Raw genomic sequence first — 18,618 nt, 5'->3', positions numbered from 1 at the left:
TCTTTGGAACATCCTCAGAGATTAATGACAGATTCACGAATAGGAAACTGTTTATAAAACTCATTTGTGGTGTGCCTCTGGATTAGGAGGCTGAAGAATTCATAAGAGTACTAGCAGAATAATGGAGAAAAACTTCAAAACAAACTTTTCAGTTTATCATTCTTAATTTGGGGCTAGTGTGATACAAACAGTGTCTTTTTTGCCTGAAAGAAAAAGATAATTTTCTAGGGTTTATTTATTTATTTATTTGTTATTTTGCAAGTGTTTGGGATTAATGAAGTGCGGATTTGTGAAGTGTGTGAAGACTGGCAATGCGCTTGTTACCTCTGGCTCCAAGGACAATCTAGACTGACAGCAACTTCCTGGTATGTCTGAAATAGTGTAAAATGGGAAAAAATGAGCAGAACAAAGAATGCTTGAGATATTTGAGGCTGGAAGTATTCTGCATATTATGTGATATTCCAAACTTGAAATTGTCCAAGAATAATAATTTGAGTACTTCCAGCCTCAAATTTGCAAAGCTCACAAGTCATATCCCTTCAAAATCATAGTATTGGCTTTTAAAAAATACAGTATTAAAAAAGAAGGCATAACAAAATAAACTTGTTAAATTTCTTATTGTTCTTTTCCATCTTGTTCCTGAATATTTAGATGAAATTTTACTGTTCCTTACATATTATGAGGATTAGAAGTTTAATTTTTCCAAATGGTAATCTCAACATCCAGTTAATCCACAGATTAAGGAGCTGGCACCCTGTGACTTTTGCCAAGGCTACTGGAACTGATTCCGTTTTAAGAGAAGTTGGTTTTATGTAAAGCACAACGTGTTGGGTGCCTGAAATTTAACTTTGAAGAATTGTGATGGGTGTTTGTGGGAACTGTGAACATGGAGAATCTTCTGCACTAGCTAAAGCTGACTGAAAAATCATGTCAAGTAGAAGAAAAGTTAGGAAGTGATTTGGAGACCTGCTGGTCAGACAGATCCCATGTGCAGCTTTCGGTACAGAAATATATGTGCTCTGGCTACTGATCAAGAATGATTCCCTCTCCTTTTCACTCATACAAAATGCCATCTCTCATTCCTGGCTGACACTTACATTTGTGCAGTGACCTCTTCAAAGAAAATAGAAATGACACACTTGCTCAACACTGAGCCTTCTTTTATCAGCTGATATGAAAAGACCTCTATTTGCCCCATTAATAAACATGGTTAAATGGCAGCACCTGGAGTGCAATGAACTCAGAGACTGGATGTTAGATGCTATACAGGCATATATTATGTAGGAGCCTCCACACTGAACAGCTTCTGGGTTTAGGTCTTATTTTAATTCAGGGTGGAGAAAAAGTATAAATAATCTTACAGAAAGATTCTGCTGGTTATGTGTTTTTTTTTAGTTAAAGGTCTTTTCAATGCTCCTGTAAGTACATACCAGAACAGCACGGATGATAACTAGATGTGTGTACCAAACATAGATGTGTACACCAAACATCAGTTTAACTGCTTGAATTATCAATACATTGATGATGCTTATACTTCATAAATTCACAGTCCTATTTATATAACAAAGTACATTTGTGGTTAGTAATGTTAACGGTGATATTTGTTTAATAGGTATTTTTCTTAATGACAAACTGATTACCTAAACCTTCAGGGGCTATAGGGAAATTCAGCTGTAAAGAAACACACAGGTTATATATTGCATCTTTTTGTTCACTTCGATTGTGCCTAACATAGGTGCTGATACTCCAGGATATAAATGATACTCTCTGTAAAACTGAATCAAAAAAAAATTTTTTTTTAAAAATAGGAAGTTCCAAGCCTGAAATCTTTAAGCAGTTAGTAAGGGAACAGCTGTATTAACAAGATGACCCACATGACCAGTATAACCACGTGACTGGTGTTTATTGCTTAATTTAGTTTCCTAATCCCACAATTTTCAAGGCAGCTTCATGACTCTGAGGGATCTGTTGTGCACACTCTGAAATGGCAGTACTACAACCCCAAATTTTTACCTGCACATTTTCAAGATCGCCACTTTACATTACAACCAGGGGTGCAGAGAGCAGCAATCCTTGAGTGTCCTGCCACTTTCTTACTAGTTCACATCACTACACTTAAGCAAAATCCTTTAAGGTTATTTTGGTGATCAGTGCGTTCCAAGGAAGGGATAAGTGTACTGTCTAAGTAACTGCTGACACTAGAAGCCATTTTGTACCATAGATCTCTGCAGTTATCACCTGGCCCCTGACCTTATCTCCTGTGTTTTTTCGAACAACTGTGCAAGGTTTTATATTCCAAATTTTGTAATACCTCTTTTTCTGATATTTTAGGTTTTTTTGAAAAAGCATTTTTTAAAAAAAATTGAGTTTGAGACACGAGTTCAAAGTAGGTCTGACAACTTTCTTAGATGGAATACAATACCTGCAAAACCCTAAAACTTTGCTATCTCAAATCCTGTGAAGTAGAAACAGCTGTGAAATTTTCAACACAATGTCTTGCATATGTTTATTTGTATTTTTTTTTCCCTACTGGTTATAACTCAGTAAGTGTGATTTAGGCTTTCACCATTCAAAGGCAATATTTCTGTGCTAGATGTGCAGCTCCTGGGTATAATGACACAGGCTGATATAGAGATAGTTTAGTGAAAAACTGTCAGTTTTCTAAATCACTCCTACTTTCTATCAATTCCTGCTTTTTGATTACAATAACCCCCACCTGTGCTTACTGGCTTGTTGAGACTATGGAGATAGTTTTTGAGTGAGAATTTTAAAAAATCTTTTGATTGCATTTTCAGTTAGATTCATTAATTACCACTAAGCTTTTTAATAATTTTCCTGTTTGTCAAATGTTCTGTATTTCACATGCAGTTAAAAAAGTCTGAACACCACATTCTGTAAATTTAAAGTAATACAAACATTTCTCCTTTAGGAACTGGGTTAGGTCACAGGACGTGAAAGAGCTGTTAAATAGTCACAACTTTTCATTTGCACTGATCTGGGTTGGATGTGAAAGGTTTTGTATCCTATTAACAATCTCCTGAGCTAACCAGCCCCTTAAATGTGATTACAAGGATCATGCATCTAAGACCTTCAAAAGGGGTTACACAGCTCTTTTGATGAACTAAAGAAAATACCTGGCAAAGCTCAGGGCTGCTTCAGAAAAATCTATGTATTCAATAAATAGCTTTTGGACATACTTGATAATTCATTATAGTAGATGGTATTTATGATCAAAGGAATAATAAGCTAGCTGTAGACAAACTCTGCAGTGGTTTTCCTAGAGGATATTTACTCGGGTGTTGCAGGAAGTATTGTTTCTCTGTAATAAACACCAAAAGGGGAGGAGTTCCTCATATTTGCTACAGGCTGTGCTCAGTTAAGCAGCCAGAGAGGTCAAAAGGCAGTTCCCCAGAGAGGTAAGTTTTTTAATTCTTGTAGTGGTGGTCTCTCTTCTGCTAGTTAAGCATGCTTGTTTATGTTCTTTAATTATCATTTATATATCTGCTGATCTTTCTATGTGTCACTTGTTATTTGCATATGTACATAATTAGCCATCAAAACACTTCCCCAGGGGTAGAATAGTATTAAAAGCTCAATTATAAAGAAAAGAAAATAGATGAAAAGAAGGAACATGTGCCTTGGGTCCCAAAAGCCCTCCATGGCAGAGCAATGCCCAGGATTCAGAGCCTAGCAGCAAGAAGACCCCCTTTTGTAGGGGGTCCTGAGTGTCCAGCACAGCAGGTTCTTGACTTTGTTGTAAAGATTTTCACAATACAGGAAATATTTTATTACATAAATTAGTCTTAATTTGGTGCCTTAATCACAAGAGGATTTCTGTTCTTTTTGTCATTAGAAACTTCCGGGAATGTAAACCTCTATCAATTCTGAAGTAGAAGAGGTCCATTCTACTTATGTGTGCTTCTGGTCCATTATATTACAATGTAGAGTAAGGTTTGTTCTATGAGCAATTGTCTAGTGTGATCTAATGTTGAAGATGCTCTGAAAGGGTGTCTGTTAATACTGCTTTCACATTTCTCACATAGTAAGTTAAAAATAGTTTTCAGACTTATGCCCACAATATTTCTAATTAAGTTAAAAACTAAGCTGGAAGGTGAGGAGAGAGCCTGAAACCAATCTAATCTCACTCTATTAAAAAGATAGTGTAGTATAGATGCTGTCTCATGGCATTAAGCACAACTGAACCTCATCAGGTGCAGCTGAAGACCATCACACTTAATATATGTCTAGATATTGTCAATAAATAATCGTCCTTAATAATTTCAAATTTATTTTGGGGGAGAGGGAGCATATACCCACATTCACTCTGGAACTTTAAAATCTCATCTGGAAGGCTTCCTACAGAAAAGCAAAGCCATCAGTTGTTGGGAAAAAGAGGGGCAAAAGCCAAGGCATGTAGACATGGAGAAAGAAGAACAACATGAAGGAGTGAAAATAGAGGGAAAGGAGAAGTGTGGCTAGGCTGCATGGCACTGAGTGTCACTGAATCACTTCATGCCTAAGTTTTCCAGCACAATTGGTGTCTATTTGACAGATAGATTGTCATTCACTAAGGAATGAAATGTCCTGTTTGTTTGAACAGTGCCTACCTTTACAGGCCTTAGAGGTTGGTTGTGACTTCTGCTGGTTTAAACTAGGATCCTTTCTGCAGCAACAGTCTGTCATTACTTACACATCATTCACCATCATCTAAATGAAACAGATACTAATTTGGGGCAGTTTCACAGACCAATTCACCTGAATAATTAATTCATGCAGAAGACCAAAGTGTGTACAACACTCCAAATGGACTTGTTTAGCTGAGTCATGTTATGGATTTTTGCCTTTGAGGACCCTTTGACAGAAGAGGGAATGCTCACAGGGAATTTCAGGCCTTCAGAGCTAAGGCACAGAGACTTTGGCACATGGATACTGAGAAGCAGACAAGGTGAGCAGCAGTGGTTTTTCTTTAAGACAGTGCTGCTAGGAGTGGAAGGAGACATATGAACCAATTACTGATATTACTGTCTCTCCTGGCTTAGATTGTCTTTAAGCACTTTTCAGCTCCTTGCTCCAGCTCTACCTGGGAGGAGAGGTATAAGTGTCCACCATCCCTTTTTGTACCTGTGTTTCCTTGAGAGGCTTCTAAACTTTTTTCATGGTGCACTCTGGTCAAGCTTCTGCATCATCATCGGATTAGACTGTCGTGCTTGTGCACGTGACCTGCCAGACACACAGCCTAATGGCAGTGGGTGCTAGGCACTCGTAAGCATAACTAAAATCAATGAGAACTTTGCTCAGAGAGGGGGAAGCTTTGCACAGTAGTGATTTAAGCCTAAAAGATATGGATGCTTTTACAACCCAGGCCCTATTCTGCTAGTGCTTCCAGCCCCAATTAGTAAAATGGGATTATAAAACTAGGAGGCTCATTTTGTATTTTTATAGGGTCTCAAGCAGGGGAGGAGGAACGGCTATACAGGGACAGAGCAGCCAGCAATGAAAGAAGTTGGATTTGATGATTTTAAGGGTCTTTTCCAACCTGAATGAATCTGTGATTCCGTGAAGTTAATAAAGGCTATATGGCACCTTAAACTTTCCTTCAGAAATTTCTATGCGCATAATGCTTCACACGGCCTAAAAATGTTAGCAGTTTTTATACTGTAAAGTAGTGCTTTGAAGGGATTAAGGGTAACTTGTCCTTACAAATGTCTGGTTGATGGCTGTTTAGCTTTGGGGTTTAAGAATATAGAAGTTTCTACTGATGATTTTCCCACAGTGAGGAATTTTATAAGGCTTCTTGTCCTTGTGCTTTCTTTAATATATGGGATGGGATAAGCAGACTTTCCCATTGTGGATATATTCACATGGAAAGGCCATCCATGATCTACCCGGTGTCTACTCTGCTTTCGTGAAAGACGTAGAACAATATAAACTCTGGAACAACTCCCCTACTGTCAGACCTCTCTGAAAACATAAATCGGGTTCAAATGTTCTTAGAAAAATGGAAGAAGACAAACTCAATGCAACAGCAGAAGTCTCAGATAGAGGCACACGTTCCCCAGTGCTGATTAAGTTTGGCTCCTTCTTTGCAGTGGATGTGGCAGGGGTCCTCCAAAGAAAACCTAAGATCAAAGCCTGGCTCGTATATCACACGGGATCTGTACTGATAAAAACCACCCATTTCCCAACGTCTGAGTACTTTGTCTTCCATCTTCACCCTATTATCATGTATTGTATGTATGTTGCGCTGCTGCCGCGTGGTCACCTCTCTGCAACGGGCAAAAACGTGAGCTCTGTGCACGCACCGGATCTCACTTATTTTTAGCGGCCCAGGTAAGTCCATTATTAGGTTTCGGCAGGGCGGCGCGGCCGTCGGCAGCCCGAGGACGCCATTGCCAGCTCTCCTCTCCCAAGCCCGCAGCCCCCCGGGACGCTCCGCGGCCGACAGGTGCGGTGTAATCCTACCCCGCGCCCCGATCTCGGGTGGGCCCGGCGGCCGTGGTCCCGCTCTGGACGCGGTCGGCCCGGGATTCCAGGTTGGTTGTGGCCCCTCCGGGCCGGGGCGGCTCGGCTGCTCGCTCCGCAGCCGCCCGTTTCCCCGGGGAGGGATGAGGGGGGAGGCCGGGCCGCCCCAGCGCCCCCCGCCGCGCCCTGCCCGGGGCCGGGCCGAGCCTTCTCGGCTTTGCCGGCGCTTGTGGGGGATTAGTGGGGCAACGGCTCATCCGCCGCTGACCCCGGCTGCGGCCGGGCCCGGCGGGGGTATGAGGAGGAGGAGGGGGAATACGAGGCACGGCGGCCGGAGGTAGCGGGGCTGGCTCTGCGGGGACCCGAGGTTTCGCTACGGGTAATCCCCGGTCCGGGAGCGGCGGGCAGGGCAGGAGGGGGGATCCCGGGCAGGTGAACGGCAGGCGGCTCCGCCGCCACTCTGTAACCCCGCTCCCCAGGGAGCCCGGCGGCCACGCCTCGTCAAGGGGCTTCGGGACGGCCCGCCACCCCGCCGAGATGGCGGCCCGGCCCCCGGAGGGTTCCGGAGCCCCCGGGCCGGGCCGGGCGCTGCAGGCAGCGGCGGGGCGGGCAGTCGTGGCCGGGGTGTTCGGCCTGCGAGCGGGGCTGCTCGGGGCCGGGGAGGTCCCGGCCCCAGCCCCGGGAGGCGTGTGCAGAGTGCGGGTTGGCCCCGAACCCTTTCCCCGGGCTCTCTCGTTCAGGCCCCTGGGTGAATTCTGGTTGTTTCTACTTTCTTTATAAACTTTTTTTTTTTTTTTTCCCTCTGAGTGAGTTTCTGGGTAAGGAAAGTGTAGAGTGTTCAGCAGAGGTGTCAGGACCCCTGCGTGCTTGTGGTGAAACTCGCCGGGGCGCTGAAGCCGGCTGCCCCCGCTGCCCACCTGCGTGACCTGCAGGCCTGGGGCGTGACCGTGGGCCTCGGCACGACACACGTGAAATCTTACCGTGCCCGCAGCATCCCAGTATATGCTCGTACCCTGTAACTTCTTGCCCGCTAACGTTAAGTGTTTGCGAATTTGATTGCTGTCTGTAATGCCTTCCTTATCTTGCTATCAAATGACTCTGTCACCTTAATTTCAAGCCCTGCCAAAACTCATTGATACAGCTGCTAAATTCATTCTGAGTTGCCACTTCGCTGCTGTTAGAAGTTCTGAGAAATAGGGAGTGAGATCGTACCATGAAAGATTTTTATGGCCTTATAAAGTCTTTACTGTATTAAAATAGGAAAATTAAGGGATGCTTTAGCTTTGAAAGCTAAGTTCTTTGCTAATATATTGATCTACTCTGTAGTCATTGAAAAATTATTCTCATCACTTGCACTCCCTCTCTTCTGGGAGCCACAGAATGATTCAGTTCATGGATTGCTAATGCCGGGTCATTACTTCTGGTGGCACAAGGTCCAAATACAATTTGATAATGAACCATTCCCCCTTCCATTATTAATCTTGGTTTCATGGTTGTAATGCCCCTGCATAAATATTTTATTTCGGATGACAATTGCCACAAAAATCTTTAGCTCTCATTTGTTTCCAAAGTACCAGAGCTTTTGTAATGGACTACAGTAATTAAATTTAGCATTTTGTTTCCATGTTCTTTTTATACCCTCTTCCTGTAACTAGAGGTTGGCTTCAAAAAATTGGGATCCCACACTGATGTCATGTTTCAGCTCTGAGAGATTGTCATCCAATGAGTAGCCCCTAGGCATGAGATTAGATTGAATGTTTACAGCCCTTGCTGATTCTTTAACCTGTTGCTTAAAAAAATCCTCCTCCAATGGAGTTTTCTGAGAACTGTAAACCTCAGCATGCAATAAGACTGTTGCAAGTCATGGGGAGAATGGAAGAAAACCAAGGTGGAACCTAACACTGATGTAGATCTTTTCCAGCAGTGCCCTCTGAGAATGTTCAGAGAGTGAAGAGCTGAAGCCTCCCATGCACGGGGCCAGCCAGTTCAGTCTGCAACAAGTCAGAATGTCAAGATCAGATGAATAATAATCAGCAGATAAAATGTCAGTGTGGACACCCAATATGCATTTATCAATAGAAGGAGATCAGGTACTGATACCACACAGTACTGTTTCTCTGCTGCGTGTAGAAGTTTTACAAAGGTCAAGGAGTCCAGAGGCATCGAGTTTCTCTGAAAGCTGTCTTGCTTTGTTGGGAAAGTTGTGACTGGATAACAGTCAGCAAAGAGGAAAAGTTTTTCGAAACACAAGAAGCAGTTACACAGCCCTTCAGATAGTGAACGCTAAAAAGTGCCCTCAGAAATGGATGAATTTTTTCCTTGAGCAGCCCCAAGATTAACATATATACTTTGAATTGTGCCCAGGAAATACATTGTCTGAGATTAAGCTAAATTTATCACCACTCCTTGCCTCCAAATGCTTTAAAGCAACCATTTATTTTTGCATTTACATTAATTTAGAGTTCGGTTGTTGGGTTAAAAGTTTGCTTTGCCCTTTCTGTGCATCATCAGACAATGTCCAAGTTGCTTGTCTACTTTCAGGTGATGAGATGTGGCTGGCTTGCAGTTTCCCTGACTATAGTGTGCAGCTGATACACATTTTTGTCAGCTGTCAGGCTGTAACACTTTGTTTCCAGCAGTTAAGTAGGATAGGATTAATTTCACTTAACATCTACATCTGAAGTTGTATAACTGGAATCCTGTTGTAGTCAGTGGAAACTTAGCCAGTATAATCAATAGAGTCTTGAGAGCAAATCTTATACTAAGGTAGATGCTAAGTATGTCAGGTAGTTCAATTTTTGATTGCTTTGACTGACCAAAATGGCATTATAGTATCTTGTTTAGGTTCCAGGAGGTATATTGTACATGTCAAGTTAGGTGAATCCCAGCTGTTGTATCTGTCTTGCTTGTATAAATACACAGCAGTGAAAGAAGAGGACTGACTGTTAGAGAAGGTTGTTGATTTTTATTCTTCATCTACTGTAGCCGGGGCTAAAGAGGTTTTTCATCCTCTGGAAAGTTTCTTGCAGATGGAAAAGACAATTGGTCAGTTCTGAGAAAACACTGGGGGACATATAGGGTGGAAAGTAGTAAGGAAACTGATCCACAATAATTCACATAGACACACGGATAGTACAAAAATTATGTAATCATGCAAAATTATATTTTTGTTGTTGAGTGAAATGATAAGGTTAAGTGTATTCGTTTGACAAATGACGTAAAAAAAAAAAAAAAAGTTGTGTTTTTAACTAATTCCAAAACTAGATAATCTGCTCACACTGAGCTTAGATTTGACTGTAGTTCCCATTCAAATATATGTTGTATCATCGTAAAAATCAGAGACCAAATATCCCCCAGAATTAAATGTAGGTGATATTGGAATTTCCAGACCAAAAGTTATTTTTTGAATGATAAATGAGATAGTATGCTGCATAAATGGCTCATTACAGCTACATTTATATTAGCTCAGGATCTGAGCTGCCATCCATGTTCATGGTTGAACAATCAAATTATTTGGACAGTTATCCAAAAAGTGCTAGGGTGTTAGTATGATGAATGGTGTATTGTAGCCTCATGCCCTTGGTTTAAGAATTCCATGTAGCAATCTTTAACTTTCTTATTAAGTACTTGTCAGTGTGAAGTAAGCTCATGGAAGAAGAGGAAATGTGTTGTGGGTTTAGGCAAGAGTTAGGCAAGTTTCAGAGTGTGGAGGACTGTGAGTGTCATCTACACAGAGGTAGCAGACCCAATAGGCAATGTAAGCTACTGTTGCTGGCTCCTGACATCCACCTCTTGTGACACACCTGAAGATGTCAGACAAATTACAGGCTAGGATATGTGGAGGAACTGTCTTGTTAAACACAGGTAGTGTTTGCAGGGGTAAGTGATGTGAACAAAAAACCCCAAGAGATCAAAAAAGACTTCAGTAGATGTGTTTTGAACTGAACCCATGAGGTCCTAGTCCTAATTTTCAAGACTAGAATAATGTGGTAGCCAGGAGACAAGGTGCTGATGGGAACCTAAAGGATGGATTCATTTTATTCATATGTGAATAGGTATCTGCTCTGCTAATCACATAGACTCCCTTTTTGGAGAAGGAGGAATGACAGGAGGTAAGGTGCCTCTCTTGTTTTATCAGCTTCTTGGGGAGGAAATGAATATGCTTTTATCCAAGTGAGATGGAGGTCCATTCAGAAACTGTTAGGGTGGGAAGGTTTAGAAAGAAGTTGCAAACTTAGGGGGTATGAAACAGTAGTAAAAATACTGGATTACCATGTAATAATCTATGTGAAATTCAGGCTGCATTGTGCTTGCAATCCAGCCTGCAGAAGCAAAACCTATTGCTTATTCTTACTTGACTATTGTCTGTAATGCTCTGTGGCCTTGACCATAAAGCCCTCAACAGTGCAGTTGGTATGTGTGTTAAGTTTTGGGTGTGATAAATGTGCTTCACTGAATTGCTTTTGCAGCAATCAGATAGTCCACAGGAGATAAACTATGTTCTGTATGAGGCTGTCCCTCCCCGTTCCTCTCCAAACTAGCTAGGTACTGTAAGGGATGGAGAAGGCAGTGATCTGCCAGCTTTGATGCTGAGCACAGCATCTCTGGATATATGTAGTACATGACCTGAGGTCTACTGCATAGGGTATGTATACTTGATGTGATCTGGGAAGCAAATAATCAGAGCAGTGTGATTATTAGGAAACGCAACAAACACGCACACCCCAAATAGGGGCTGAATCCCCTTTTGCCCAGACCAGTCTGTCACATGAATTCACTTATTCACCATTCAGGTCATAAGGTTTCATAATTTATAACCCATATATCTTAATTTGTGCATTTATGAGCAAAACAAAAAAGAAGACTTAGTTATCTAGCTGAGGATGAGAGTGCTCATCCCTTCCTCTTCCATCACAGCATTGCCTGTATCCCTACCAGGGAGCAGGAAAGCCTCAGCAGTTCAGCTGCTGTTGGATCTGCTTCAAAAACTTTTTGGGTAGGGTGATGTTTTCTACCTTACAGTTTGGAAGTTTAGTCTTTTCCCTAAATTAAGGATTCTGAGGAAACTGCCAATCAAAAGATACTGGCTGCAGGAGACAGCAATTAGAAGGTGATAACGGTGCCTAATGACCCTTTAGCTCTTTCTGGCCACCTGTCTTGCCTATATGGTGCTCTGGCTTTGACCTAATGGCCTGCTCCCAGTATACATCAGGCTTTAGCATGAGCTGGATTAGACAAAATCTGAGATGAGTGAACTGTCACGCTGAGCATGCCAGAAGTATTTTAAAGGGTTTTTATAGATGTTCGAGGGTATGTTCCTAGCTCAGAAATTTGGATCAAATTTGTGGTTTTTAAAGTAATTTTTTAATGGTGGGGGTATGATAAATTACCCAGTTGTTTAGGCATCCAGACGTATTCCAGAGACAGTCCAATTTATTGCTGAAATATGAGGTTAAATCATTATCAGCTTTCTCAACTTCTCTGAGATGTAATAAAACATTATTCATCACCCAGGACAGAACACTTGAAATCATTCTTTTTAATATATTTTTAATAATAGATATGGAAGCTAAGCAATTTATCTGCAGGGGCTTGTTCTTAAACATGGTGGAACTGAGGAAAGATGATGTTCAATATAACTTATTCAAGTCATGATTTTGAAGCTGCAAATCAAAAGACAAAGGATTAGGGTAAATAATTCTTTCTGGAATAGCACTCTTAAATTATTGAACTAAGTATGACAGCTATTGAGTGCATTATTGTTCAGTACGTGGTGAATTTTCTTAAGACAAGATGATGTGCAACTAGTGTGATTTGCAGAGGAAAATGCAAGCGTATGACAGCATCTCTACCACTGTTCTCTGGTAGCCAAATAGCACCTGCAGGATCATGTTTCTTCAGCCCTTTAACTGTTCTCCTTGTACCACTCTGCAGACAAGTAAGAAATTGATACTGAGTCAATGAATTTCAGCTGCACTCTGTTAATGTATAGGAAGTTAATGAAGCCTAGAAGCTGTCTGAAGCGGCAGGTTTTGATGTACATGGTTTTTCTTAGAATGTTCTATTTGCTGTAAAGACTCGATGCAGAGGGGTGGACCTCTGCTTAAGGGTATATTTGGAGATTGAAGGTGTCAGAGTTCCCTGCTTGTCTCTGTCACCGGCTAAATATGTGAAGCTGGTTTTTGCATTCCTGCATTGTTAAGTACTCAGTGATCTCACTTTCTTCATCTTCTGCATATCTCCTACTGTAAGCTGCCTGGGTCAAAGTCTCTTACTGTGTATTCTTATAATGTGGGATATAGCAAGCCCTAGATTTTGATGAAAACCTACATATTCTGTAGAAAATAATTTGTATGTAGACAGGCTTCAATATGATTTGGACATCCTGGTTCTTATGAAGGCACCCATTAATAGCACTCTACTTTTTATTTTTTCTCCCAAGAAATCACTAGTTATGGATTGAGTATCCAGTAAAACTTTAAACAAATAGTTAACCTCAACTCTACAATGTAAAGCTCAAATAGAGAAATTGTGAAATTCCATTACTGTTGAATCTTTCAAAGCAAGGGTTTGGGTTTACGCATCTTAATCCCTTTATCATCCCCAATTTGGTGATTTTTTGTGTAGTCCCAATTATTAGCTAATTGCAAAGCATTTTTATGTATGTATAAAATGATTAAAAAAAACCCCAAAACAGAACAACTCCACTTGAGTGCTGTTTTGTAGGCAAAAGAAAGTTCAAAAAAAGCCCTATTGTAACTTGTTTGTGTTCGTTTCTTGGGGAAGAGGTGGCTTCACCTGGATGTGGTAAAGCTCCAAAGGCATGGATAAATACTAGGTATGAGGTGGAAAGGTAATGCCTTACAAAAGAGACTGTAGTCAATGTCCTGGCTAACTTGTGTCTATATGAATCCCACGGGGAGGGTTTGACAGAAGGAAAAATAACATTTTGAATCTGGAATAGAAATTTGAGGATTTACGTATTACAGCTATGTGTCTCCACATCTTGACCCTCTATGTTTACCTTAACCTGGATTTTTTTTAAGGGAAATTTCATTGTAGCAGATAAAATTGGGTCTTTTTGTTCCCACAACCCTTGAAATCAAGGTGCTGAGGCAGTACTGATTGCAGTCCTTGGTACGCAAGGTTTCATGTTGTTAAAAGACTATTTCATCGCTTTGCTGCATGAGAGGATATAGAAGTATGTATATATTAAAAAAAAAAAAGTAGGAGGGGGAAGGAGAGAGAGAAGAAAGCCCTGTCGTCTTACTCATCAGTGAGCTAATCAACCATGAGCAGAATGATGGGAAGAATCCTGAGCCCTGTGTTCTCCAGGCAAGCTTGTATTATCCAGTAGAAAATTAATTTGAACACACATGATGGGCCGGTATGTGTATCAGATAATTGAAAGAGCTAGTACAATGTATGTTTATATAGCAGTCCATTAAACTAAAGTTGCTGGGGGAGGGGAACCTCAATCCCTCCCACTCCTACCAGCTTGATGCCAGTGCCAGCAATAGATGCCCAGAGCGTGGAGAGGGGTCACAGGTCAGCAGGAGAGCACCTAAAGAGCACCACAACGGAATTCCAGCCAGTAAGTCAGCTTCAGTGGGGGCCCAACTTAAATGCCTCTATGCAAACACACACAGCATGGGGAATAAACAGGAGGAGCTGGTGACATGTGTATGCCTGCAGGGCCACGATCTTACTGGCGTCACAGGAGATGAGGTGGGGTAGCTCCTATGACTGGAGTGTTGGGATAGAAGGATACAGGCTCTTTAGGAAGGACAGGCAGGGGAGACAAAGGAGGCGGGTATCACCCTGTAGGTCAGCAACAAGCTGGAGTGCATGGAGCTCTGCTTGGGGATGGATGACAGAGCTTATGGGTCAGGATTAAAGGGACAGCAGGGACAGGAGATACCTGAGTGGGGGTCTGCTACAGACCACGTGACCAGGAAGACCAAGTGAATGAGGCCCTCTCTGTAGACAGATAGGAGCAGCCTCACATTCACAAGCCCTGGTCCTCATGGGGGACTTCAGCAGCCCCAGTATCTGTTGGAGGGAATGCACTGATGATAACTTGCTACTCTGAGTCATAGAGGAGCCAACAAGGAAAGGTGCTGGACCTTGTTCTCACCAACCGGGAAGGGCTGGTGGGGAATGTGAAGCTCAAGGGCAGCCTTGGCTGCAGTAACCATGAAATACTGGAGTTAAAGATCCTTAGGGCAGTGAGGAGGTGCACAGCAAGCTTGCTGTCCCGGGCCTCAGGAGAGCAGGCTTTGGCCTCTTCTGGGATCTGCTGGGCAGAATATCACGGGATAAAGCCCTGGAGGAAAGAGAGGCCCAAGAAAGCTAGTTTATATTCAAGGATCACCTCCACCAAGCTCAGGAGCAATGCATCCCAGCAAAGACAAAGTCAGCTAAGAACACTGGGAGGCCTGTATGGATGAACAAAATGCTCCTGGACAAGCTCAAACATAAAACGGAAGCCTACAGAATGGGGAAGCAAGGACAGGTAGCCTGGAGGGAATACAGAGAAATTGTCTAAGCAGCCAGGGGTCAGGTTAGAATAAGTGAAAGCCCTGACAGAATTAAATCTGGCTGGGGACATCAAGGGCAACAAGAAAAGCTTCTATAGGTATGTCGGTGATAAAAGGGAGACTAGGGAAAATGTGGGCCCTCTGGAAGGAGATGGGAGACCTGGTTATCTGGGACACAGAGAAGGCTGAGATACTCAACAACTTTTTTTGCTTCAGTCTTCACCAGCAAGGGCTCCAGCCACACCACCCAAGTCACAGAAGGCAAAGTTGAGAATTGGGAGAATGAAGAACCGTCTGCTGTAGTAGACAATCAGGTGCAAGACCATTTAAGGAACCTGAAGGTGCACAAGTACATGGGACCTGATGAGATGCATCCAAGGGAACTGGTGGATGAAATAGCTAAGCTACCATGCATCATATTTGAGAAGCCATGGCAGTCCAGTGAAATTCCCTGACTGGAAAAGGGGAAGAAAGATAAATCCCATTTTTAAAAAAGGAGAAAAAAAGAAGACCTGGGGAACTACAGGCTAGTCAGTCTCACCTCTGTGCCAGGCAAGATCATGGAGCTTCCTCCTGGAAGCTGTGCTAGGGCACATGGAAAATAAGGAGGTGATTGGTGACAGCTAGTGTGGCCTTACTAAGGGCAAATCATGCCTGATGAATTTGGTGGCCTTCTATGACAGGGTTACAGCATTGGTGGATAAGGGAAGAGCATCTGATATCATGTACCCAGACTTGTGCAAAGGATTTTACACTGTCCTGCACAACATCCTTGTCTCTAAATTGGAGAGATGTGGATTTGGCGGATGGACCATTCAGTGAATAAGGAGTTGGCTGGATGGTCACACTCAGTTGCAGTCAATGATGGCTCAGTGTCCAAGTGGGGAGAGCAGTGACAAGTGGCATTCCTCGGGGGATGGTCTTGGGACCGGTGCTGTTTAACATCTTTGTTGGTGACATGGACAGTGGGGTTGAGTGCACCTTCAATGAGTTTGCTGACAACACCAGGCTTTGTAGTGCAGTCATGCTGGAGGGAGGGGATGCCATCCAGGGGGACCTTGACAGACTTGAGAGGTGAGCCTGTGCAAACCTCATGGGATTCAACAAGGCCAAGTGCAAGGTCCTGCACATGGGTCAGGGCAATCCCAAGCACAAATACAGGCTGGGCAATGACTAGATTGAAAGCAGCCCTGAGGAGAGGAACTTGGGAGTATTAGTGGATGGACTATGAGCTAGCAATGTGCACTTACAGCCCAGAAAGCCAACTGCATCCTGGGCTGCATCAAGAGAAATGTGGCCAGCAGGTCGAGGAGGTGATTCTCCCCTCTACAACATTCTCGTGAGACCCCATCTGGAGTTCTGTGTCCAGCTCTGGGGCCCCCAGCATAAAAAGTACATGGACCAAACTGCATGAGTTTCAATAAGGCCAAATGCCGGGGGCTGCACTTGTGTCACAACAACCCCCAGCAGCGCTGCAGGCTTGGGGAGGAGTGGCTGGAGAGCTGCCAATAAGAGAGGGACCTGGGGGCTTGATTGACAGCCAGCTGAACAGGAGCCAGCAGTGTGCCCAGGTGGCCAAGAAGCCCAGTGGCATCCTGGCTTGTGTCAGCAATAGCGTGGCCAGCAGGGACAGGGAAGGGATCTTTCCCCTTTACTCAGCACTGGTGAGGCCGCACCTCGATTCCTGTGTTCAGTTTTGGGCCCCTCACTACAAAAAGGACATTGGATGACTCGAACGTGTCCAGAGAAGGGCTACAAAGCTGGTGCAGGGTCTGAAGCACAGGTCGTACGAGGAGCGGCTGAGGGAACTGGGGGTGTTTAGTCTGGAGAAGAGGAGGCTGAGGGGAGACCTCATTGCCCTCTACAACTACCTGAAAGGAGGCTGCAGAGAGCTGGGGATGAACCTCTTTAACCAAGTAATAAGTGATAGGACAAGAGGGAGTGGCCTCAAGCTGCACCAGGGAAGGTTTAGACTAGATATTAGGAAGCGTTTCTTTCCAGAAGGGGTTGTTAGGGGTTGGAATGGGCTGCCCAGGGAGGTGGTGGAGTCCCCATCCCTGGAGGTGTTTAAGGGTTGGATTGACATAGTGCTGAGGGATCTGGTGTAGTTGGGAACTGTCAGTGTTGAGTTGATGGCTGGACTGGAGGATCTTCAAGGTCTTTTTCCAACCTAGATGTTTCTGTGATTCTGTGACCCGCTCAAGCAGGTCCAAAGGAGAGCCACAAAGATGATGAAGGGGCTGGAGCACCTCCCCTGTGAGGACAGGCTGAGAGAGTTGGGTTGTTCAGCCTGGAGAAGAGAAGAGGACACCTTATAGCGGCCTTCCAGTACTTCAAGGGGGCCTACAGGAAAGATGATTTGTCAGGGAGTGTAGGGATAGGACAAGGATTAATGGTTTTAAACTGAAAGAGGGTAGATTTACATTAGATAGAAGGAAGAAATTCTGTCTTGTGAGGGTGGTGAGACACTGGAGGAGGTTACTTGGAGAAGTTGTGGCTGCCCCCTCCCTGGAAGTGTTCAAGGCCAGGCTGGATGGGGCTTTGAGCAACCTGGTCTAGTGGAAGGTGTAGTGGGGGTTGGAACTAGATGACCTTTAAGGTCTTTTCCAACCCAACCCATTCTATGATTCTGTGATTTCAGTTGCTTCTAGTGGGTATACATACTGTATGTGTAGTGGATATACATGGTTATATGAATAAGCAGATAAAGAAAGAAAGTATGGCTCGTATGCTGGAAGCCATGGATGAAACTGAAATCAAAGCCATTTTCTTCATTATCAAAAAAACTACTATGGTATCATGATCCAATTTCTGTCACTGGCGTAATACATTATAAAATGCTTTATGTTTGTAGATTTGTGCTAGTGACATAAACAAATACAAGAATAAATATAAATTTAATTTAAATATACTTTAGAAAGTACTATCTAAAAATTTTAAAAATGGGTATATGCAAATGACTATCCAAACCTGGCTCATTTACGATATATTGTGCTCAGAATGGACTTAAGCACTCAGTAGCTGGCTTGCTTAGTAAGGGCTTGAGTCTGTCCTGTTTCCTGCCCCTTCTCTTTTTCGTCCTTGTCTCTACAATTAATAATATGAGAATGTAATTTTTAACACATTGCTACTGAGTTCTTGGCTGTTCTTAACAGTGGGTAAAAGTGGGGTTTCTCTTTTGTTGTTGTTTTTCTGGGGAGTGTGTGCTTTGTTGTTACCACTGTAGCTGCTGGATAGTTAGTCACTATGAAGGCATGTATAAGTGAATTGTATCTGTCACTGACCATGGCATAGGTGTAACCTTGTCAGTGATAGATACAATTCCATCATATGCAAAACAGTTGTTAATGAATGCACATCAGTAAACACATTTTCCATGACTCTGAATGCTTGGCTGTCTGAAAACTGTAATATTGTGAAAAGACCTGCTACTTTGATCTGCTTGGCCTTATGAGGTTGGTATAAAAATTCAAACGGTAAGAATAGTATTATAAAACTCTTTGCTGTAAAAGTTGGAATGCTACCATTTAACATGTATTGTGGGGGTGTTTTTCTTTTCTTGCCTGATTCTTGGCAATGGAGCCAAATTCTTTTGGATTTTAGGAACTTGACTCCT

General features: G+C 43.0%; 1 protein-coding gene across 18 annotated transcripts in view; it reads left to right on the top strand.

The window, feature by feature from the left end:
• Positions 1 to 222: 222 nt before the first annotated feature.
• Positions 223 to 18,618, top strand: part of MYO3A (myosin IIIA) — a 136,019-nt gene continuing 117,623 nt past the window's right edge. For 13 of the 18 annotated variants that reach the window (XR_012633202.1, XR_012633201.1, XR_012633203.1 and 10 more), the window contains exon 1: positions 6,759 to 6,841. The gene's annotated coding sequence lies outside the window, so the exon portion shown is untranslated. Of the gene's footprint in view, positions 366 to 3,105; positions 3,417 to 6,089; positions 6,331 to 6,362; positions 6,446 to 6,489; positions 6,534 to 6,758; positions 6,842 to 18,618 lie in introns of those variants that run through there. The other 5 variants (XM_074900115.1, XM_074900113.1, XM_074900111.1 and 2 more) reach the window with 5 other exon arrangements.

Source organism: Athene noctua, chromosome 2 (assembly GCF_965140245.1).
Source record: "Athene noctua chromosome 2, bAthNoc1.hap1.1, whole genome shotgun sequence".
Taxonomy (NCBI): Eukaryota; Metazoa; Chordata; class Aves; order Strigiformes; family Strigidae; genus Athene; species Athene noctua.
The sequence above is the reverse complement of the archived record's forward strand: the minus strand, read 5'-3'. Positions and strand labels throughout refer to the sequence as shown.